General features: G+C 45.2%; 1 protein-coding gene across 1 annotated transcript in view; it reads left to right on the top strand.

Moving 5' to 3' along the window:
* Positions 1-916: 916 nt before the first annotated feature.
* LOC111875251 (sodium-dependent dopamine transporter) overlaps positions 917-22938 on the top strand; it is an 88608-nt gene continuing 66586 nt past the window's right edge. Inside the window, exon 1 of the mRNA XM_023871323.2 lies at positions 917-1066. The gene's annotated coding sequence lies outside the window, so the exon portion shown is untranslated. The remainder of the gene's footprint in view (positions 1067-22938) is intronic.

The following is a 22938-nucleotide window of genomic DNA, read 5'->3' as shown; positions in this document are numbered from 1 at the left end:
ACATAAGTGAGATGAGGCCAGTTTTTCACTTAGTGCTCATCCTTCCAGCCGCACTATGGCCCTGGGGTCGACTCAGCCTCTAACAGAAATGAGTACCGGGAAACTTCCTGGGGGGGGTAAAGGGCGGCTGGCGCATAAGGCTAACAACCTCGCCGCCATCTGTGAGCCGATTGTCTAGGAAATGTCTCACAACCTTATGGGCCTCCACTGCCTGTTACAGGGATAGCTTTATCTTTTCATCTTTTCATTAAAGTTAGTGAAAAAAGTTCTACCCTGACGATGGAGGCAGTATGTTCCTCCAAAATAATGCCACCAACTTACGAGACAACAGATTGTGACGAATCTTCGGCACCATGAAAACCTCAAATCTCATCTCTTAATATGTGAGAGTCTGAAACATCAACCCGGCATTTGTCTAGAGGGACTGAGGAAGACTACGAAAACCGGGTAGCGTATTCTGGGCCGAGATTTGAACCCAAGGTCTCAAGAATATAAAGAACTCATTCTATCTCAAAGATGTTTCCCAGGAAATGATCGGGGACCCTGCATGGCCAGTGTGAAGCCAATTATTTCATTAGGCTCTCATGTGTCGTGTGAGTCTGGATTTGTTTCTTCGTATGAGACACGAGGGGTTCATGGAAATTCAGATTGTGTTCCTGTGGGTTATGATAGCGTGTAGTCTGGCAAGTGACTACGGGATATTCCGGAAAAAAAAAAGACATACTTCGTCTCCATGACAGATGTCAGTTGAGACTAGTTACGTAGATGGAACAATTTCCAGCCTGCAATTAACAAGTACATTATCATTAGGCAAAGGTTGGAGTGGGTGTACACGTCGGTTGGATTAAAATCGCCTGCGCACTGGCCTGCCCTTCATTGGTGCAGCCTCCCTCCCACTACAGGGCCGGCTGGTGGGCTTTTTGACTGGATTAGATGGGGCAGAGCGACACGAGTTTCACACTGCTGCTCACATTGTGGCGAGTGCACGAGGCCACTGCGCGGATCGAGACATGCTGCTGGATCATCTCTTGTTCCCACTGCAGGCAGCTCCACTGTTAGTCGCAAGGTAACAACACATAACCCGATTTTTCTCTTGTACACATCGTCAGGACCGGCTTTGGGGCCCCTCCCATGGGTATCCCGAGGTTAAAGTGGCTGGAGCTTGAACTCACCACTCACATCCGTCTGATACATGGAGCTAAACCTCCATGACGTGGTTCTTAATTAAGTGCAGGGACATTTCAATAATGTTTTTTTTTTTTGTTTTTCTTTATATATTTATGTTTTATTTAGCAAAAGAGCCGGGATAGCGTAGTCGGTATAGCCACTGGTAACGGGCTGGACGACCGAGGGGTCGGAGTTCGAGCCCCGGTAAAGTCAAGAATTTTCTCTTCTCCGCGTTGTCCAGACCGGGTCTGGGGTCCACCCAACCTCATATCCAATGGGTACCGAGGGCTCTTTCACCCGGGGGTAAAGAGGCCGGGGCGTGGAGCTGACCACTCACCTCCAGCTAGTGCTGAGGTCAAGAAAATGTGGACCTATACATCCACTCCCCCATACGCCTTCATGGCGCAGCGCTTAATTAGTTAAGCACAGGGACAATTTTACCTTTATTTAGCAACGTTGTCCGTGGCCCACGCTGGCCAGTGCCGGTTTATTGTGTGACTAGTGAATAGTGAACCTGAAAGGCTTTGGAAGGACGAAGTCGTGGCGCAGTTTGAAGTGTTTTACCGGAGATTGCAGAAGTGACTGAGGAAAGTCACAGAAATCTTTAGAATAGTCTCTGTACTGACCGAGATTCNGTAGTAGTAGTAGTAGTAGTAGTAGTAGTAGTAGTAGTAGTAGTAGTAGTAGTAGTAGTAGTAGTAGTAGTAGTAGTTGTGTGAATATATTATGAAAATGAAATGTCACATGTTATCAAATAATTGTGTTGCCCGCTACTCAGACAGTTCAGAGCTAATTCGCGTTACAGCCAAACATATCCTGTGCGAATGTAAGGCCTTAGCTTATTTAAGACTGCACCAATTGGGTCAATATTTTATGGAACCAAGTGACTATTTCGACGTCCCCACGTACAAAATCCTGTGCTTCATTCGAAGGGCAGGATTGCTGAGGGGCTAATCAGAAGGGGAGGCACAATAGATCACTGTGGTCGCGGTGCAAGGGCCAAGAAGGCCCACCCCTTATATATTCATTCATTCAACCCGCCTTACAAACCAAAATGTAGGCATGGGACCCGGCTGGGGGGACCAGTAAATTGTCTTACACTGCTGCTTGAGACCAGTTCTACCCATGGCCCTGCGGTATTCATGAAATCAGAATAAGCGTATATTAAGAAAAAATATTCTAATATCTGGTATTAGTAACCTACTTTCCTATTTCGATTTTGTTTACAAAATTCCAAGGTGGAGGGGTTCCCCCCTCCCCCACGGGATCTCACAAATGTTTACCTGTTTCTTTAAGACGTGACGTGGCCCAAGATTGGTAAATAAGTATCCTATATGCAGTCAACATGGACCCGAGTCCTTCTTGAGAAGCCAGCAGTTGCTCAGCCATTTAAGAAATTGCCAGCATTTTTTTGAACTCGAAGTTTCGTTATCATGTTCACCAGAGCCCACCACTTTTCTCCGTCGTAAGCCAGATGAATCCAATCCACACTCCCATCTTAATTCTCTAAGGTCTATTTTAATATTATTCTCCTCTCTACGTCTAGGTGCGAAAATGCAGCAATAGGTGAAAACTGTACAAATGATTTGTACTCTTCATCAGAAAGAATTTGGATGGGCAAATTAAGGCGGACGAGACAAGCGGGCATGAAACACACTGGTAGATAGAAGAAATCTATACAAAATGTTGGTCTGAAAGGGAAGAGGCCTCTAGGAATATCTAGGCATAGATGGGAGCGTAATATTAAAACGAAGCTTAAGGAAATATAATACGAAATTTTACTGGGTTAATCTCGCTCAACATGGAGACCCGTGTCAACACGGTAATGAACATTCGGGTTCCATAAATGGAAGGAACTTTCCTCGGTAGCTACTGGACTGTACTCCGTGGAGTCAGTCAGTGGCCAAACATCTGTGTCTATATAAACTGTACATATATTCTGAGCCAGTTGCATCCACTTCACACGGACACACAACATTCCCTTCATTCGTCACTTCAGGGTACTAACTTCTGTATTAATCCCCCCCTCCAGTGCGTGCTACATGTACAGCCGAGTTCATCCTACTTGATTTTATTGCCCCAGTAACGTTTGACGAAGAAGCCCGTCGCTGTGCAGTTTTCTCCTTCAGCTTGGTTCAGAAAACAACGGAACGCAACTCTCGTTAAGTCTTGATTACTTTGACGTGCTCGATAGCCTTGTTGATGCAGCTTGCATTTCTGTTAGTTGGTAGACCAGGTTGAGAGCGTTAAGAGACCTGGTCATGCAGGTTACAAGCCCATACAGGGAAGTGAGTGGCAAAGTGAAATGCATTACGTAAGTTGACTGCAATGAAGGCTCCTACCGCCTTGTCTCTCCGCCGCTACGTCAAGTGGCCCGTCCGAGGAGAGTCGTCCACTTCTCCGCTTAAACGTGTGGCACTGTGCCCACTTTGTGTCTTTTCCAGGGTCATACATTGAAGGGTTGTCAACCCTCTATAGAGCCAATTAAATTTCGTGAAAAGAGAGAGCATAAGTAAGGTTTGCCTGCTTGTGGTCCGCGAGTCTCTCTACCCGCCAGGTATGGACTACCGACGGTATAGAGTCACTTGAATTCAGAACAGCCAGATTCCCTGTACAGCTGTGTCCGTTCGGCACGTGCTACATTCCTGAACGTCATGCTTCCGTTGCTAGTTCGGTGCGGGAGAAATGCAGAACAAATCTGACAGAAATCACACACGTTCTGAAAATAAACTAAGGAATAGGGGTTGTTAATTACGCTTAATGTTTCTAAGTTGCGTTTAGAATTTAATTCTTTAAACAACGGTGGTAAATACATGTACCGCCAGCTCTAACATGTTAAAACTACGCATTCTTCCCACACAGTGTATTTATGTGTACCGTATGGTTCTCACAGTAAACAGCGACTATTTCCCTAAACAGCATTAACCGGTTGGGCTCTGTAGCGGAGACGTAATGTGTTTCCTGTGAGATACGCACTGAACTCTGCATTCTGCCCACACAGTGTATTTGTGTGTTCCATATGGTTCTCACAATAAACAGCTACTATTTCCCTAAAGAGCATTAACCGGTTGGACTTTGTAGCGGAGGCGTAATGTGGTTCCTGTGAGGTACGGACTGACCTCTGCATTCTGCCTACAGTGTATTTATATGTTCCGTATGATAATCACAATAAACAGCGATTATTTCCCTAAACAGCATTAACCGGTTGGGCTTTGTAGCGGGGACGTAGTTTGTTTCCTGTGAGGTACGGACTGAATTTAGAAATGTTATTAATATGAACTTCAGGCTCTAAACTGCGGTTGTTTCGGCCGGCTATGTGTCGCTGCAGAACAAATGCGCCGTTACACGTCCACAAACTCATTTCCGCCTTTGAAACGGATGAGGGAGGGCCCTATTGTAATGCTGTGCCGTCAGACGCACAAACGGAAATGCCATGGCATCTCATTGTTAGGCCCTAGTTTCTCAGTGGCAATTTTATCAGATATAGATGCGTTTTTCTAAGCCATCACAAGGTCTACAGTTATGAAAGTTGGCATACGTGCAGTAAATTCCATCTGTTCTTTTTACTTTATAGTGGTTTGCCTTGAATAAACTTATTGTTAACAACTTTCATATAATTTTACCGAGCTAGGCGGCATACCAGTAATGTTCTACACTCGTATTTTATGTTCATAGAGTTTTGCTGTAAATCTTACGGTTTCGCGACAATTGAACGAAAGTTAGAAAACGCGCCCGTAACCGCTGGGCTAGGAAAACGTTTCCATCAACGGGATCTGGGCTTCCGAACCCCCGCCAAGATGGTTAGAGTCTCTTTTGTTATTTGTAATTTGGATTAGGTCAGCTCTGATTAGTTTGTGCTGCGCCAAAACTGAAGTATACGTTTCAATTACTCAACAGTTGTCTTGTGTTTTAGATTAACCCTTTAAAGTTAGAGTCAGTTTACGACGGGCGCTTTACCGCCAATAAATTCGTCTTGGTGACAAGTCAATTGAGACCCACGACCCGTAAGATTATCTTCCAACTCAACACTTGTGATTATAGTCGTAATGTTACATCTTAACAATAAGAATTCTGTTGTAATTCAAGAACTAGGACTAGTATCATTGTACGCATGACGATGGTCCAATATAAGGGCCGAAACATGTATCGTCAACAACAAAATAAAACAAATGTGGAAACAGTAGTGTCTATTTTGTTTTTCATGAATAGTGTTGTGTAGACTGCCCCATTATACACGTATATCCTTATGTCACATTCTCTCTCACGAGAGGATGTGTCTGTCGTTTACAGTTGCTGCTGGTACTCGCCAACGCATTCATTCTCATGTCTGAGTCCAGCGGGACTCATGACCACATTTTACTCTCTCAGATTCGAGACTCCCCAAACCTGGAGTGCCAGGTACCCGTCATTATATCCCCCAGGAACAGGGTGGCCCAATTATACCCATAGGCACTGAGTTCCCGTTTCGCCGCCTCCTACCACTCGCAGGGATATGGTGGAGGTGTTCGAATCCGCCTCCTCGCGGGGGTCAGGAGCCTGAACATCTAAATCATATGATAAGGCTTAAGTTCCAACCTCACAGGAAACACATTACGTCTCCGCTACAGAGCCCAACCGGTTAATGCTGTTTAGGAAAACAATCGCTGTTTATTGTGAGAACCATACGGAACACATAAATACACTTTGTTGGTATAACACAGAATTTTATTATGTTGAAGTGGTTGGTATGTATAGTGACCATTTGGTTCTAAAAGGTTAAAATGATTTACAAATTTTAAAACTTAGTGGCAGCAACATGATGATCACACCAAACTCTTTGCACATCCCCTGAGTAGTCGTTTTTCCTGCTTCACGGGATGGTATTGTGGTTGGATTCCTCATCCAGATCGTTATCACATTCTGAATACATGAAAGCACATAGGCAGTCCAAAAAATTCGCGTGTATGCGGACATATGGAGCCGGTAATGTAGTTGTCTGTGTTAGCGGCATATCGGCCCTCTGCTGCCGGCATACCATGCAAGCTCGACATTAATATGTGATATACGCTAGTTGGTGCCTCATCGGTTTTTCGTAGGCTCTGACATTCGATAGAGTTCACAAAAGAGCGGGCATGCCGTGCAGTTCTGAAGGATCCTGTTGCCCGCCACGCAGTATGTCTGTAGCTGTTTCGAGCTTCCTTTAAACTGTCCGCAAATAACATAATCACTTACTTATGCCAGTCGTGTGAATATTGTCACGTGTTGGAGTGACTGTAAACGGGGTTTGGATTGGTAATCGATTTACTGGACCCTTAAACTAATAACTAGACATAGTATTCTCAGCCACGACTTTCACTATCCGTTGCTTGGTAGCGGCTTCCAACTTTGGATGTTCCCCTCTATCCGAGTTCCCGAATTCTCCCCGGTCTCAAATACCAGCTTTATGCAAATCTCGACTGTCTACCTCCAGATTCTCTGTCGACTGATTTCTAAGTAAAAGTTATATTACGACCGACGGTCCATCGGCCCATAAATGGCACAAGTCCAGATTTTTATTACTATCAGGTGGCCATTGTTGCGAAGTATAGTTCTGTGGGCACACCTTCTTCATCTGGTCAGCACCCATCTACGCATATGTCTCTTCACTTCTGGTTTTACTACTGAAACCGCGTAGCCATTTCTCATGTGACAATGCGTGCCATATATTGAACCAACTCCCCTCGTCCGTACCTAGATTTGGCGGGTTCCAATTGCAGCCACGCGACGAGAGAACAGCCCGTGTTCAAGCGACCCTCTCATTGCTCTGTAGCAGGGGAACCACTTGAGGACAAGTCGCGGGAGATATTCCGGCACGATGCCTAGAGCTCCGTCCATTCTCAAACTCGACATTCGATGGGATGAGTGACCAGCTTCACTCTCCGACAGCTTTACTTCCCTACCCTTTAGATAGGGGATAACGTGGTAGTGTAGTTGGTTGCTACAAGCCACAAGGTCACGGGTTCAATCCCTGATGAAGTTAATCTTTCCATCTGCATTGTGATCTGGGGTCGACTCAGCCTCTAACATAAATGAGTACCAGGAATCTTCCTGGGGGTAAAGGGTGGCCGGTTCATAAGGCTGACAACCTCACCGCCATCTANCGTTTTTCTGATAAGAGCAGTGTAGAACCGGAGACGTTAGGGTGGCTACAAGCAGTGACTTCGAGACAGGGGCAAGCATTGGAGATCTCAATGTAATTTTCGCACTTTCTGTCGCGGACGTACCGGAGAAGACCCCGAAATACTATGAAACTTACTCCATACTCTTGCTAGTATGTATGGCAGCTAAGCAGAATTTTCGGATCCGCTTCGGGGACCTCATGGGCAATATATTTTTTTAATTGCACGAAGAAACCTCAATTTCTTAATACGAGTGTTATGCCGCGTACTGTTTTACTGGCAGGGGACTCCCCTCCGCGAACTTTCAGTCCAAACGCAGCATTCCATACTCAGAACAAACAAATTACGTATTTTAAGAGGCTTATTTAAATAATTTTCACCGAAGTGACAGCTAACAATACAGATACTATTGTTGGTAGACCCATCTACCGGCAGAATTTGTATAAATTGCAAACAGCACATGCGGTGCTCTGTCGGCGCACCGTGTTACCATAATCTCACGCAGCATTATTAAGATTTTATTGTTTATATTGTAGCGTGTGTAGCCATTGCAATGCAACGACCTCTAGATGGGCAAATATACCAGGGCCGTATCTGGGCAGCGGTTCTTAAACACGTCCCCGTTGCCAATCGGTTACTCTATAAACAGCGACAGTTGCTGCGCAATGGCGCGGTAAGCACGCACATAACAATAGAAGAACTGTGTTTTCTATATGGTACGTGCCGAGATGTTATAACCCGGCCGTAAACCGCCAGTCGTAAAGTAATTTTGACTTCGACTTTTTGTGAGTTCTGTATGGGAGTGTGGAAAGATAGGACTTGGGCAAATGAAGCTGAAGAATGACCACTGTTAGAAACCGTTGCCAGGGAACGGCTGGTGAAGACATAAGAGGCTGGAAAAAGCTTAGCGGGTGGTGTGGTGATTTGTGAATTGTGGCGATTAGCGGTGTTGCTGTAATCACTTGTATCTCGGAGTCGTGTGTATAAGCGGTCAATAAATCTATTTACCAATCTAAACCCCGTCTATAGTGACTCCTACACGTGAAAATATGTAGAGACTAGGAAAGGAATCTTACCCCGGATGAAGAACGGGTATTGCTGCTTGTAGCAATGAAACACATTTGCTTCTGAAACGCCCACAACATATGGGCTTGGTCACCTCGCATTCTTTGATCTTAGCATCTGATAACTAAATTAAAGAGTCGCAGGCTTTCATGGGAATGTTTAGTTAAACGCTTTCTGAAATGTTCTTTGATCCCGCGAACGTAGAAGCCTTACATTGGCCACAAAGTAAACTCGCCCTTCTGCAAGGAAAAACAGGTCAGTGTTGCCGTTACGTTTTGTATGCCTGCCCCGTAAATAATTCTCAGTCAGTCGATGGCTTTCTGGAAACGTTTTATGATTATAGGCCACCCCGCCTTTGTCGTGCAAACTTCTGAAGTGTGTGCTATCAAATGTTCGACAAGCAGGATGTAGGAAATTTCATTTGTGTATGTACAGTTTATTTAACGTGACTTCTAATAGCTGTAGCGTCTAGCGTTAGGACGGTTAATGAATAGTGAATCGGAAAGGATGTGCAAGGAAGCGGTCCTGGCATAATATGCCATATGCCTTACTATTTATGCCATATGCCTGGAGGGCTGACGAACCCACGAAAAGTCTCGGTATTCTCAGCCTCCGCTTCGAGGTCTTGAACCCAGGATATCTCGAATACGAATCAGGTGTGCTGCCCATTCGACGGCCTATCCAACTTTTTCTTAACGGCAACACTGCGGACCGTCCAAGTACAGGTTGGACCGGAAGTTTAAGCACCCGATCACGTGTTGAAACGGATCTCTCGTCATTTTGGCAGTCTGAAGGGGTGGGTTCAGTTGTACTTAGCTCTGCTAAAGGTAAAAAATGATGAAGTTTTCCCTGTGCTTAACTAATTAAGCGGTAACCCGTGAAGGTTTATCGGGTAGTGGATATATAGATCCACATTTTCTTGACCTCGGCACTAGTTCGAGGTGAGTGGTCAGTTTCACGCTCTTGCCGGTTTACCCCCTGGGAAAGCGCCCCCGGTACTCATTGGATAGGAGGTTGCGTGGACCCGAGAGCCTGTCTGGACGTCGTGGAGAACAGAAAATTTTTGACCCTACCGGGACTCGAACTCCGACCCCTCATTCGTCCAGCTCGTAGCCGGTCTCTAAACCGACTACGCTATCCAGGCTCCTTCTGCTACGGGTATTGGGAGACAAATTGACTCCTTCCGTGCTTTTTACCTGATGACGGAAGCAGAACTAGTTTCTGAAACATGTTTCATTAATCAAAACTAGACGACGGAAAGTGAACAAAGTGAGTGAAGTTTGGCAACAAATTGTGGACCCAGCGTCACGGGGCGTGTGCCTAGTAGAGGAACACGTGTTCCAGTAGCAGTACAGAATCCTCAGGGATGCGGGCAGGAACAGGACTTGCGAACCTCCGCTGTGGGCTCCCCATCGGAATTCGAAAAACGCTCACCATTTGCGAAGAACACATCCGATACTGAGGGGTCTGTCTCGTGGGTGAAGTAGCCGCAGCGTAAAGCTGACCGCTCCTCTGGCGTCACGATAACCTGAACACTGGATGCCATGACTTTTAATTTCTGTACACAAGACTCAAGACAGCAGAAATGAATATTACGACCCTCGGGAAGTGACGCAGTGCGGATCGTGGCCTGTTTTATACGACGACGCTGTGAGTACTTAGGCTGTATTGCGTCGAGTTCCAGTGTACTAAATTGCGAATTGGAAAGAATTTGGAAGGAGGCGGTGTTGGTATAAATCGATGTTTTATCCGGGCATTTACTCTCAGGGACTGAGAAAATACAACGAAAAAACGTATCAGGACTACTGATGTCCAGGCCGAGATTCGAACCAACACCTCCCAAATACAAGACGCTGCACCTGCCCATTCTCTGTAAGGCTTCTTTTTTCGATAAACAGGTATGGAGTGAAGTGTTTCCAGACATCTTCATGCTACCTTGAAGATAACGGCAGCGAAATGGACCCCGTCGATACGAAATGAAATCACCATGGAGTGGTGAAGAGCATCAGACACAATTTGTTCCTTTAAAGAGAGTTCGAAACAAGCCATCCACATGTCTCGTCTCTTGAACGAGATGTGTCTCTATTTATGAGACATGTGTCTAGTATGTAAAAATACGTGTTTATCGGTTTGTGTTATTTTCCTGTTTCCTACGGCGGACCCAACAGAGAACACCCAAAGATATAAAATTTTCTCCATACTCAAGCAACCGAGGCAGCTTAGGCCGCGCCGTAGCTCAAGCGGTTAGTCGCTGGCTTCCCACCGGTTTCCCGGTTTCGATTCCGCGTCTGGTCAAGTGGGATTTGTGGTGGACAAAGTGGCGCTGGGGCAGGTTTTCTCCGAGTACTTCGGTTTCCCCTGCCAATCTTCATTCCACCAATTGCTCCAAAATCACCCTCACCTATCATCTGGGGCTGGTACAATAGGCCAGAAGTGGCCGCAGTAAAAGGGACTTAGTCCCACCCCACTAGCAATAAAAAACCGAGGCAGCTGATTGGTACAGTGATTATGCTTCGGGCTGAACGTCAGAAGAATCTGGATTCGCTTTGCGGTAGGTGCAAGACATTTGTCTGAGCTTCCTGTGCAGTGGGTACTGGGGCCTATTTTTCCTGGGATAAAGCTGCAGTGACCTTAAGACGACTAGTAAATTTCATATAATGCCAAAATTAAGAATGGTGGAGCTGCTGGCATTGGACAAAACACTGGAAACACTACAGATACTGTACACATTTCCTTATTAACTTGTTGTTGGACCACCTTTTGCCTTCAGTATAGCCACAATCCTTCTTGGATCGGACTCGTATAAGCTTTGAGCCGTCTCTAGCAGTATTTTATACCCTTCTTCCTGAAGAACATCTTGAAGTTGCTTTGGTGATGTTGGGGGTGGGACTATGTTCCTCACTCCAGTCTCCAAAGCTGATCAGAGTGGTTCGGTGATGTTAAAACCTGGTAATTGTGCTGGCCAGGGAAGATGCTGAAGTTCACCTTCATGCTCTTCAAACCATGACTGAACACTTCCAGCTGTGTGAATGGGGGCAGTGTCGTCTTGGAAACCTGCACCGTTGTTCGGAAATAACGTCTGGACCATGGGATGCACCTGATTACCCAACCTGTCCATGTACTCCCTTGCAGTAACTCGGCCATGAAGCGGCCTCCATAGTCTAGAGGTAACGTTCCCACCTCATGACTCGTAGTACGCGGGTTCAAATACCTGGCGGAGGTTGTCGAATTTTTAAGGGCGGAAAAATTCAGGGAACAAGTCCTCCGGGAGGGACTTTAAGCCGTGGGTCCCGTGTCGTAGCTTTACGGCACGTAAAAGAACCTCATATCTCCAAAGGAGGTCACTCAGCCAAATTACGGACGTTTCCCGCCCAACAGCAGTCTCTAATACCTCTGGTAGATGGGGGAAGCATTATAGATACCTCTCAGCTAGTAGAGCCGGTCTCGCTGGCTGGGCGGGACTGATGGTAAGCACCAGTACCGGTAGGATATAGAGACTGGTAGAAATCATAGAGGGAAGCACAATGGACCAATACAGGTCTCAGTGCATGGGGAAACCCACCCTCTCCAATAACTAACTAACTAACTCGGCCATGAAGGGCAATAATAGGACTAACGGAATACTGTACCACGATATTGCTGCCCAAACCATCACAGAACCTCCCCCGTGTTTCACTGCTAGAACCAGGCATTCCGGATTTTGTAGTTTCCTTGGCTGTTCTCTGAACGTAAACCCTTCCGGATGTCCGGAACAGCGTGAAGGACGACCCATCTGACCATATCACGCGTGCGTTTCCAGTTGTCTGATGTCCAGGTTATAAAGGTCGTGACACCATCGTTTACAGGAGCCTGGATAGCGCAGTCAGTATAGCGATTGGATACTGACTGGACGACCGAGAATTCAGTGTTCAAGTCCCGATATTGTCAAGAATTTTCTCTTCTCCTCGTCGTCCAGACAGCTTCTGGGGTCCGCCCAGCCTCCTATCCAATGGGTATCTGGAGCTTCTTCCTGGGGTGGGGGGGGTAATGCGGCCTGGGCGTGAAGCTGACCACTCACCTCTAATAGTGCCGAAGTCAAGAAAATGTGGATCTATACATTCACTCCCCCATACGCTTTCATAGTTTAGTGCTTAATTGAGCATTACTTTCAGTGATCAGAGGTTCAGCAATTGTAGCCCTACCGCGGAAGCTGGATTTGTGAAGCTCACGTCGGACAGATTGTGGAAACAGGGTCTTCAAGATGAATATTCAGTTCTGGTGTCACCTGTGCTGCAGTAGTTTGTGATTTTTCGAAACAGTCCTTCGCAGTCCACGACGACGCGATCTCTTTCTGTCAGTGTTGATTTTGGCCGACTTATCCTCTTCGCTGATGTTGTCTTCCCGTGATTCATGATGCCGACATAACCTTAGAAACTGTCGCTCTCGACACACGTAATGATGTGGCATTTTTTGCCACGGATGCTCCAGCTAAACGCGCACCCACGATCTGCCCTCTTTCAAAATCTGACAAATCTCCCATTTTCCGATTGTTTCACACGGACTGTCAGTCAGTTACACTGTTGCGGGCACTGCAAAGTGTAAACAAACGGAAGAACATTCAGTGTTGCCAACTGAAATTCTTTCAATATAGCGAACAGAAAATAATTCTATTCCTCAATTTCTTAGTGTTTACATTATTTTGTTCACATCCATCGATACGTCTTCATGGCATGGCGCTTAATTAATTTGGCACAGGTACAACTTTATTCTTTTGCTTTTACGCCATACTCTTGCCAATATGTACGGTATCACTTCTGTTAAAGCGATATACAAGTGTTGCGGGTGCAATATGGATTCTCCTCATTGCCAAGCTTTTCATTCTGCTCACCTCCGCACTTCTGCGGGCCCCACAGTCCGTGATGAACCTTGGTTTCACGTCCGACTGCTCACCACAGCTCCCGACCCTGTCACTGTCGTCTCCAGTTAGATCCGTCCGTCCGTCCGTCCGCCTTCGTTCAAGCTTCTCACGGGGTAGGATTTTCAAACCCCCGCCCAACCCCAACCTGCAGTCCAGGACATCCATCGCGTTTGCCCTGTCCGACATGTGAGACCCTACCAGTAGCTACACTACCGCTGTCATTGGTCTCAGAATCAGGTGACCATGCAAGCCCCTAATTTCTTCAGTTTCAGTCGAATAATATACAGAATTCCCAAGGAGGAAAGGTCAATAGTCTGGAAGGCCATAGTGTCGGTCATTATAAGCAAAAATGTGTATAATTGCATGTGTCCTATTCCGAACGGTTTCCCAGATAGAGCTCTCACTGCACAGTACACCGTACAGACGAGCAACACACCATGTCCTCACACGAGTTGCACCGAGATAGAGCTATTTCACTGCACTCGAGCAACACGCCATGTCCTCACACGAGTTGCACCGAGATAGAGCTATTTCACTGCACAGTGCACTGTACACTGTACAGACGAGCAATATGCCATGTCCTCACACGAGTTGCACCGAGACACAGCAATTTCACTGTACAGTACACTGTGCACTCGAGCAACACGCCATGTCCTCACATGAGTTGCAAACTGCACTGATGCCGATGGTGGAATTTTCGAAAAAGAAAAGTATTTTACTAGGCAAACTGTACCAACGTTGTCACTTGAACAATAAATGCCAGTATTATAAACTGTACGTAATATGGCTTTATCAACAATTTTGGAACTATACNGATACTATGGCCTCTCAGAATACTGACCTTTCCTTCTGTGACATCCTGTATATATAATTCTAGGATAACTATACAGTTTCCGCTATTACATGTTTCGGCCAATATTTTTGGCCATCTCTTGGTACTCATACAAGTCACTCTTCAACTGCCTGTGCTATTCCCTCTCCATTGACCAATGTTTACGATGTAGTTGTAGATAAAAGAAAAGAGTACATTTGCCCCTGTGCTTAACTAAATAAGCACTACGCCATGAAGACGTATGGTGATAGTGAATGTATAGATCCACATTTTCTTCATCTCGCCAATAGTTGGAGATAAGTGGTCAGTTTCACGCCCCGGCCGCTTTATCCCCAGGAAAACAGCCACCAGTTTTCATTCGATAGGAGGCTGGATGGGTACTAGAGACAGTCTGGACGACGGGGAGAGGAGAAACATATCACTTCCGGGACTCGAAATCCGACCCCTCTGTCGTCCAGCTCGTAGCCAGCCAGTGCAGTTGTAGAATTAAACAAACACTGCAAGTTATATGAATCTTTGTCCTAGAGTTTGCGAAAGATATGCGTTATTCTCAATACAAACATCATTTAATTTTGTATCAGCCTTAAACTTTGTTTTGTGTAGCTACTTTGGTTTTAATTAATTTAAAATCTGTAGGATAATTTAAACTAGTTAAAATTAGACCAGTATTAGTTAGTTATTGTTCTTGTTACTATTGAATTTTGTCGTTTTTTATTATTTTTATATTAATTTTATTTAGACTTGTAGTCTACGTCCTATGTAGAACTAGATTCTCGTAGCTTACGTGTGTTCTTCTGTCCCATACTGGATTCATGTTACACATGTGTATTTCTCGTTTGGTGTCTGAAATATAAATGTTTCTGTTATATCGTTAATTTCTCAGTTTGTATGATATTCCTCCGCCAGAGCTTTATCTAGTACATGTGACACTGACAAGAAAAGTAATGAGATATGCCGTACGAAAAGGGGTACTTCTGTTTGTTGAAGATGAATTACGTTGCCGAATAAAGAACCAATCCTATATGCTTAATGGAGCGCTTTGAAATGTCGTTAGAATATTAAAGCACTTGGGACACGGGAACAGGCATTCAGTGGCCACACACACCTGCGTTTCTTCCCGTTCTTTTTGTTCAAATAAACATTTCAATTAGGTTTAGTTGTGTCACAGAGAAAACTCATTAATTGTCTGCAATGTCCGACATTTGTCGAGCTTCCGCGCTGCAGTTGGCAATGAAAGTGCTGCCATGTTTGCGACTGCGTTGCTGAGGCTTCGCTGACTGTGAAACTGTCCGATATAGCTGCTGCATTTTTAATGGTTTCGTGTTAAACCGTCAGAACTTTTGTCCAGTGTGTTCTCAGTTACAGAGCGGGAGGAAGAGAGGAACGGGTTGACATTATCTCCAGACAACGTTTCAGCCGTTTATTGTAAGGGTGTGTCTGTCACAGGAGGGGAACAGCAGAGATTGAGAGCGAAACTTGAGTTTCTCACTGTCGTTACTGTTTAGTAGACAGCAATGTTTCGTAGAAATTTAGTGTTTCCATCTTCAGGAAAAAAGATAAAGCAATCTTGAAAAAATGTTATGGACATATAGAGAGAGGGAGGACCCGTACCGGAACTCTGTTACTGACGTTTCGGAGGAACCTGCTGCCTCTATCATCAAGGTAGAAGATTCGGACGAGATGGAAAGGATGGTATGGGCAGAGAAACAAGGAGGATTTCTACCGGGATTCTTTCGTACTCTTACCAATATGTACGGTAGCCATGGTTGTTAAAGAGATGTGCAATTGTGGCTGTATAGTTTTTGCTTGTGATTCGAATACTCATACCTACTCGTACACTTGTTTCCGTCTCTAATGCAACATAATTTTTATTTTAAAATGTCACCACGTTTAAATTTCCTAAAATTTCATTAAAGGATATAGTGACAGGAGGCTGGAGAAAACTGCATAACTTGTATTCTTCCCCAAGTACAATTAGAATGATCAAGTCAAGGAAGATGAGGTGGGCAGGGCATGTAGCACGAATGGGGGAGATGAGAAATGCATATAGGATATTGGTGGGAAAGCCAGAAGGAAGGAGACCACTGGGAAGACCAAGGCGTAGGTGGGTGGACAATATTAAAATGGATCTTAGAGAGAAAGATTGGGATGGTATGGATTGGATTGATCTGACTCAGGATAGGGATCAGTGGAGGACTCTTGTGAACACGGTAATGAAACTTCGGGTTCCGTAAAATGCTGGGAAATTCTTGAATAACTGCAGAATTGGCTTCTCAAGAAAGGTTCAGCTCCGTAAGTAAGTAAAATGTCATTAAATCACATTTCATTTTACTGTTGCGACATGTATCGGCCATATAAGGCCATCCTCAGGCAACGGTTAATCGAGTGAAACCGCCGCACTGCTTCAGCCCGTGTGTCTGTATATTACAGCTACTGCTGTATGTATGCCCACACTTCACATCTCGGCGTCCACGGTGTGTTCCTTCTAAGCGTAGCTCTCCCTAGTCGGACGTGTAAAAAGTAAAAAGGTAAAGCTATCCCTATAACAGGCCGTGGAGGTGCATAGGGTTGTGAGACGTCAAGGCTCCCACACTTTCTAGACAGTCGGCTCACAGATGGCAGTGAGGTTGTCAGCCTTACGCTCCGGCCGCGCTTTACTCCCCAGGAAAATTATGTAAATAATTCCTGGTACTCATTTCTGTTGGGTGCACGCGGTAGCGTAGTTGGTTGGGGCANTACCAGGAATTAATTAAATAATTTTCCTGAGGAGTAAAGCGCGGCCGGCGCGTAAGGCTGACAACCTTACTGCCATTTGTGAGCCGATTGTCTAGATAATGTGGGACCCTAAACGTCTCAACCCTATGGGCCTTCACGGCCTATTACAGGGATAGCTTTACTTTCTTACTTACTAATTTCTGTTAGAGGCTGAGTCGACCCCAGGGCCATAGTGCAGCCGTAAGGATTAGGTAAATTGAAAAAAAATCCAATAACCTCATCGGGAATTCAATCCGCGACGTTCGGGCTGGTAGCATAGTACCTCAACCAACTACGCTACCGCGTGCCCCCTAGTCGGACGTGAATACCTTGTATTTAATTATATCAGTTTTGTAGTCTTATTTCTTCTCTACACATTCTAGCCACTTGTGATATTCACAAGATAGTAACCATATCCCGGACGAAAAACGAGTACTGGTCCCTGTTGAATTTGTCGTTGCCCGTGACGGATGGTGACCGTTCACTGAGGACAGTATCGACAGGCGGCTGTCAGCAGCAACAGCTTGCGGGACCCACAGGGGAACTTGATTAAGTTACGCAAACATCTGACTGGCGTTAGCAATAAATGTAGGTCTCATACTAACTTTTCCAGTAGGTAGCCAGAACAGAAGGCCACATTCATGACGCATTTCTTCCGAGTACAAATTGGCCTTCTGCTGTTTCCGGACACATATCCGGAGCCTGTCGTTAGATAAGGACCGGCTCCTTCAGATTCACTGTCTGTAATGTCTGCAGTCACCAGCTTCTGGTCACGGAGGTCCTGGTTCAATATCAGGGCATTCCATGCTGGATTCATGGTGGACAGAATCGCTTTTGGGACAGTTTCTTTTGAGATCACTTCGGTTTATCCTGCCAGTTGTTGTTCCTGTACTGCTCTGTGCTCATTGCTCATCAGGGGCTGGTACACTGGGCTCAAGCCACGCCTAAAACAAAACCATACGTCAGCAGGAGCTGTGCTTTTCGTTGTAAAACCTCGGCTTGTCCGTGCCTCACTAACCTCATGCTGACAGTGGGAGTGTCTGAGGAGTTTTGTATCCGTTGTGGTCAGAGGTAGAGAGTAGCTCTTTCTAACGGGCCCCAAAGCAGTAGGAAACGTATCCCCCCCTACGCCTGAGGATGGAAACATTTGCAGTTGCCAAACGTGCCTCAGTCAACGAACAGCGCCTAGTCGACCACTGTCAGAAGAAACCTAGATAGCTCAGTCGGTATAGGGACTGGCCTTCACAGCTTCCAGACCGGCGCTGAGGCCCACCCAGCCTCCTATCTAATGGGTTTTGTGGGGTAAAGCGGCTAGGACGTGAAGCTGACCACTCCCCTCCATCCACATTCGATGTTATGAATGGCGGAACTGTACCTCCTCACCCCTACGCGTCTTCATGATGTCATGTTTAATTAATTTAAGTAGAGCGAAATTTTACCTTTGTCACAACGCTGTAGGGTATTCCCCGCCCCACATTTACGTGGAAGGTTTTAACGCGATGTATCGATAAGTGTATTCGTCGGCAACATCCACCCGCGCACTCTGACTGTGACATGAAGAGGGCCAAGCAGGTGCGCGCGCGCCAACCAATTCATTGTGGCCTTTATTATCATAAAGTTGATGACATTTTTCCTTGTCCACGTGATATTACGTTCAATCAATTGTGGAGTGGTCACTCTCTCACCGGTACGCCACTCGACTCTCTTCGCGTCACAACCATATGACACATTCGAGCGGGGTGTGGGCAGGCTTGCCAACAGAAACGCCTCAAAATTTGTGTAATGTTGGCAGCGCTTGGTCACTGACATTGCCTTCACAGCGTCTGGGTTTCTACATCTCGTCTAATATTTCTCCTGAATATGGAGGCAGTGTTTTCCCGAAACATTAGTGCCAACGTACAGTAGTAAACAGACTACACAACTGCATATCCCAGAACATCACAGTTCCGCTCTGTGAGGGCCCAAAACTTTGCCCAGACCCCCTACAAATAGAGTGTAAACGTGATTTGGAACCCCGTATAGTCACTTGAAAGCCAATCGACGTTTCGGAGGAGTATGTCTGCGGGGTAGGGGAGTAAGCCAAGCAAGAAACGAACACGTAGCAGGCAACGTGTAGCGAAGTGTTCCTCCGAAACATCGCTTCCCTTTCAATAGACTATATGGCGTTATATCCCAAGAGATAGAAGAGTTCATAACCACCGCTGTGATGCACTAGAAATTGTAACAAGTGCTTTGACGTTTCCCACAGGAAAGGATGAAAGGAGTCTGACAAAATTCTACCAACTTTATAACGTTCGAAATGAAATTTGAGAATGAAGTAAATAGTTGAAACACCTGTTGTTAGAGTGGCGATTTTAGGGAAAATCAGGTGTCTCCCCTTTTGTAGTTATAAAACACAAAAATTCGAGAAAGAAGAAAATATATCAAATATTGATACCGAAAATTAAATTACTTTTAAAGAAAGCTTATTCTATCATCCCGAAAACTCTAGAGCTGAGGTTCTCAACCGCTGGCCCGCCCCCGCTAATGGGATGTATAAGGATCCAAAAGGGGGCGTGAGAAGCCGTTGACGTAATATTTTCACCCTAAATGTGTACTTTGATTGCCAAAATTAAGCATCGCAACACACTCGATGTTGCGAATTACCTTTTTTTCTCTCACAGAACCGAGAATCCCAAAATTTATGGCAAATATGGAGCAGCACTGCTCGCACTGATTAATTTTGACGTCATATCAACTGTGGATTTTCATCCTGTATCCCTCGATCTGTTTCATTAATTTTAAAGTATAAATGATTTCCCATTTATGTAAGACTTTTTAAAAATAAAAATATGGATTCTTCTTTGATATAAGATGAATTTCACAGATACGAATTGAAATTAGGCTAACTCTTTTTTAATTAAAAATTTATTATGGTCTGTTTCAAAGGGAGCCGGAAATGTTTTGTTAACTAAAAGGTGGTGGGGGCATTGTATTTTTCTATTTAAATTCCAATGGTCACTATATGTACCATCTCCTTTAACATACTAAAACCCTACATTTGCCCACATATTGTATTTATGTGTTCCGTATGGTTCTCACAGTAAACAGCGATTATTTCCCTAAACAGCATTAACCGGTTGGGCTTTGTAGCTGAGAAGTAATGTTTCCTGTGAGGTACGGACTGAACTCTGCATTCTGCCCACACAGTGTATTTGTGTGTTCCGTATGGGTCTCACAGTAAACAGCGATTATTTCGCTAAACAGCATTAACCGGTTGGGCTTTGTAGCGGAGACGTAATGTGTTTCCTGTGAGATATGAACTGGATTATTATATGTTATTTAGAAGAAATTAAACCTTTAAAGTTTGAAAGGCTGAAAACCAGTGTTCTAGAGCGATCAGCAAAATTAGCCTGTCAGTGCGATGGCAGAAGGAACTTATGCGGCTGGCTGTATCTCCAACCGTGTACGCAGTGAATTAATTCGATATATCACTTTATTATCGCGACTTGTTTGGACGTTGCGTAATCATCACAACTTGCATTATTCTGAAAGCTTACCTGATGTCCCTGTTGTACGCTGACAGACGTTTACTGTGTGTTCTGAAATTGTGTATATAAAATTATTTTCCAGGTATTTGTTGTTTCTGTGTTGTCTTAGTTAGCTCTCTAATTACTTTTCATAAAAGTTTGTTAAATGTATTCGGAAATAAAATCGTAATACAATAAGACCTCTCTAATTCATACTAATTGGGAGCAAACCCTTTTCCAAATTAGTGAATTCCGAATTTTAGAAGTGCTGCTGAAAATATGTTCAGGGAAATTATGAAATTAATTTCACTTCTCTTTTGAGACAATATAGCTTTACTTTGAGACTTAATTCACTGTCAGCTGAACTATAGCGCCATCTCTTCTCAACCTCCCTTACAGAACTCAACTGGTGTACTAACCACCAACTAACGCACTCAGTTCTCTCAGCTGGCCTGGGATCCTCGTTATATAGCCCCGGAGAGAACCCAACAGAAAACACCGCCCCCAGCAGTTTCTCAGTTGTTGCTATAGGCGGTTGCCTAGCGACAGCTCGGATATCGCTGACGTGTTTACCGGCCTTTGCCAAGCAACAGCTGTTGTCTTGTTTCGAGGTTTTTGCCTACCACCGAGTTTATACGCCACAGTATTTTCGTGTAACTATGGATGCTTGCCGTTGCATGACAGTGTGTTTTTATTAGGAATTTAGTTTCGTCTGTATTTTCCAAGAGTTTAGGGTCGTTTATAACGTGTTACCTCTTCTAGTTTCTGCTGTGTCTGTGAATGTGTCCTGGTTTATTGTGATGTTTCGAGCAGTGGTGTATAATGACTTGAGCCTTGAACGTAAGACTGTAAGCGCATTTTCTGACTTCCCAGTCCTTAGAAAGATTCCTGTCGGTGCTTATATGTGTGTGGCATGGTAGATTCTCACCCCTTCCCCCCAAGTAAGAAGTCCGCAGTTCGTCCCACTACAAGAGGGGCCTTGCACTGTAAGAAGCACCTGCCGATGAGGACCGAGATCTTGACCATTATCATGTTGCAGGATTTGAGGTTCTCACTGTTAACTCAATATCGAAGAGCATGTGGCCCTGTTGCTAAGATGTCGGGCGCTTTACCAATGGCAAAGCCAAAAGCTAAGTAGATGCGTGAACGGAAGTGTTGAGAGTCGAGAGAAAAGGTTAATCTTGCGCTCCCAGTTACCGCGAAGGTAGACAAACTTATTTACAAGATTGCGGTCAAAACCCTTCCCAACTTGTATGTAACTAGGACATTCATTACTGTCTTCACAGGAATACGCCATTGGTTCCTATCGTAAGTCAGATGAATCTGGTACACATCCTCATACTCCGTCTTTTTTACTGTCCATTTTAATAATATCCTTCCGTCTATATCTAGGTCTACAAGGTGATGTATTCTCTTGAGAGATATATGTATGAAATGGACTGGCTCCTGGTTTTAGTTTCTTCATCAAAAACTGGTAGTCCTTCGGCTAATTAACAAATTCAATGGCGACCCATTACCGTGTTCATAACAGCCGGCTCTTGAACTCTGTCCTGAGCCAATTGTATCCAGCTCGTATCTTCAGTTCCCGCCCACCTAGGCTCGACTGTCCTCTTCCTCCCAGCCTCCTTAAAAGAGATGGTGCGGGGAGTCCCACCGCTGCTACCAATAGAAGTGGGAAGAACATAATATTAAAAGTGGCCACTTTGCACATAATTGGATGAAAGGTATCCTGCTGCTCCTGCGGCCTCTTTGAGAGCACAGCCAGTAATGTACGTGCTAATTGGCTCTCTCAGAACGTAATATCGTTAGGAGAAGCAGCAGCTCCTCATAGCAGCATAGAGCGTGCTCTGTCATCCTGGTTTAACTCTTTAAAGAACACTGGTAACTATATATACCACCTGCTTAAATATCCAGAATCTGTGCATTCTGCCCACACTGTGTATTTATGTGTTCCGTATGGTTCTCACAATAAACAGCGATTGTTTCCCTAAACACATTAACTGGTTGCTCTCTATTTTTTTATTTTGTTTGTCAATCACTTAACGACGCCGTTCGGTTCGCACTGTTTCTTTCAATGCTAGTAGGGTGGGACTAAGTCCCTTGTACTGCGGCCACTTCTGGCCTATTGTACCAGCCCCAGATGATAGGTGAGGTTGATTGTGGAGCAATTGGTGGAATGAAGATTGGCAAGGGAAACCGAAGTACTCGGAGAAAACCTGCCCCAGCGCCCCTTTGTCCACCACAAATCCCACTTGACCAGACCCGGGATCGAACCCGGGCCGCCGCGATGGGAAGCCAGCAACTAACCGCTTGAGCTATGGCGCGGCCTTCGGTTCGCACTATATATATATGATGGGGCACGCGTAGCGTAGTTGCTTGAGGCACTATGCTACCAGCTGGAAGGTCGCGGGTTCAAATCCTCGATGAGATCATTGGATTTTTTTCAATTGATCTAATCCCTCCAGCCGCACTATGGCCCTAGGGTCGACTCAGCCTCTAACAGAAATGAGTACCAGGAATATTCTTGGGGGTAAAGGGCGGCCGGCGCGTAGGGCTGACAACCTTGCCGCCATCTAC

Source organism: Cryptotermes secundus, unplaced genomic scaffold (assembly GCF_002891405.2).
Source record: "Cryptotermes secundus unplaced genomic scaffold, Csec_1.0 scaffold526, whole genome shotgun sequence".
NCBI lineage: Eukaryota > Metazoa > Arthropoda > Insecta > Blattodea > Kalotermitidae > Cryptotermes > Cryptotermes secundus.
This window is presented reverse-complemented; position numbering and strand designations above follow the sequence as displayed.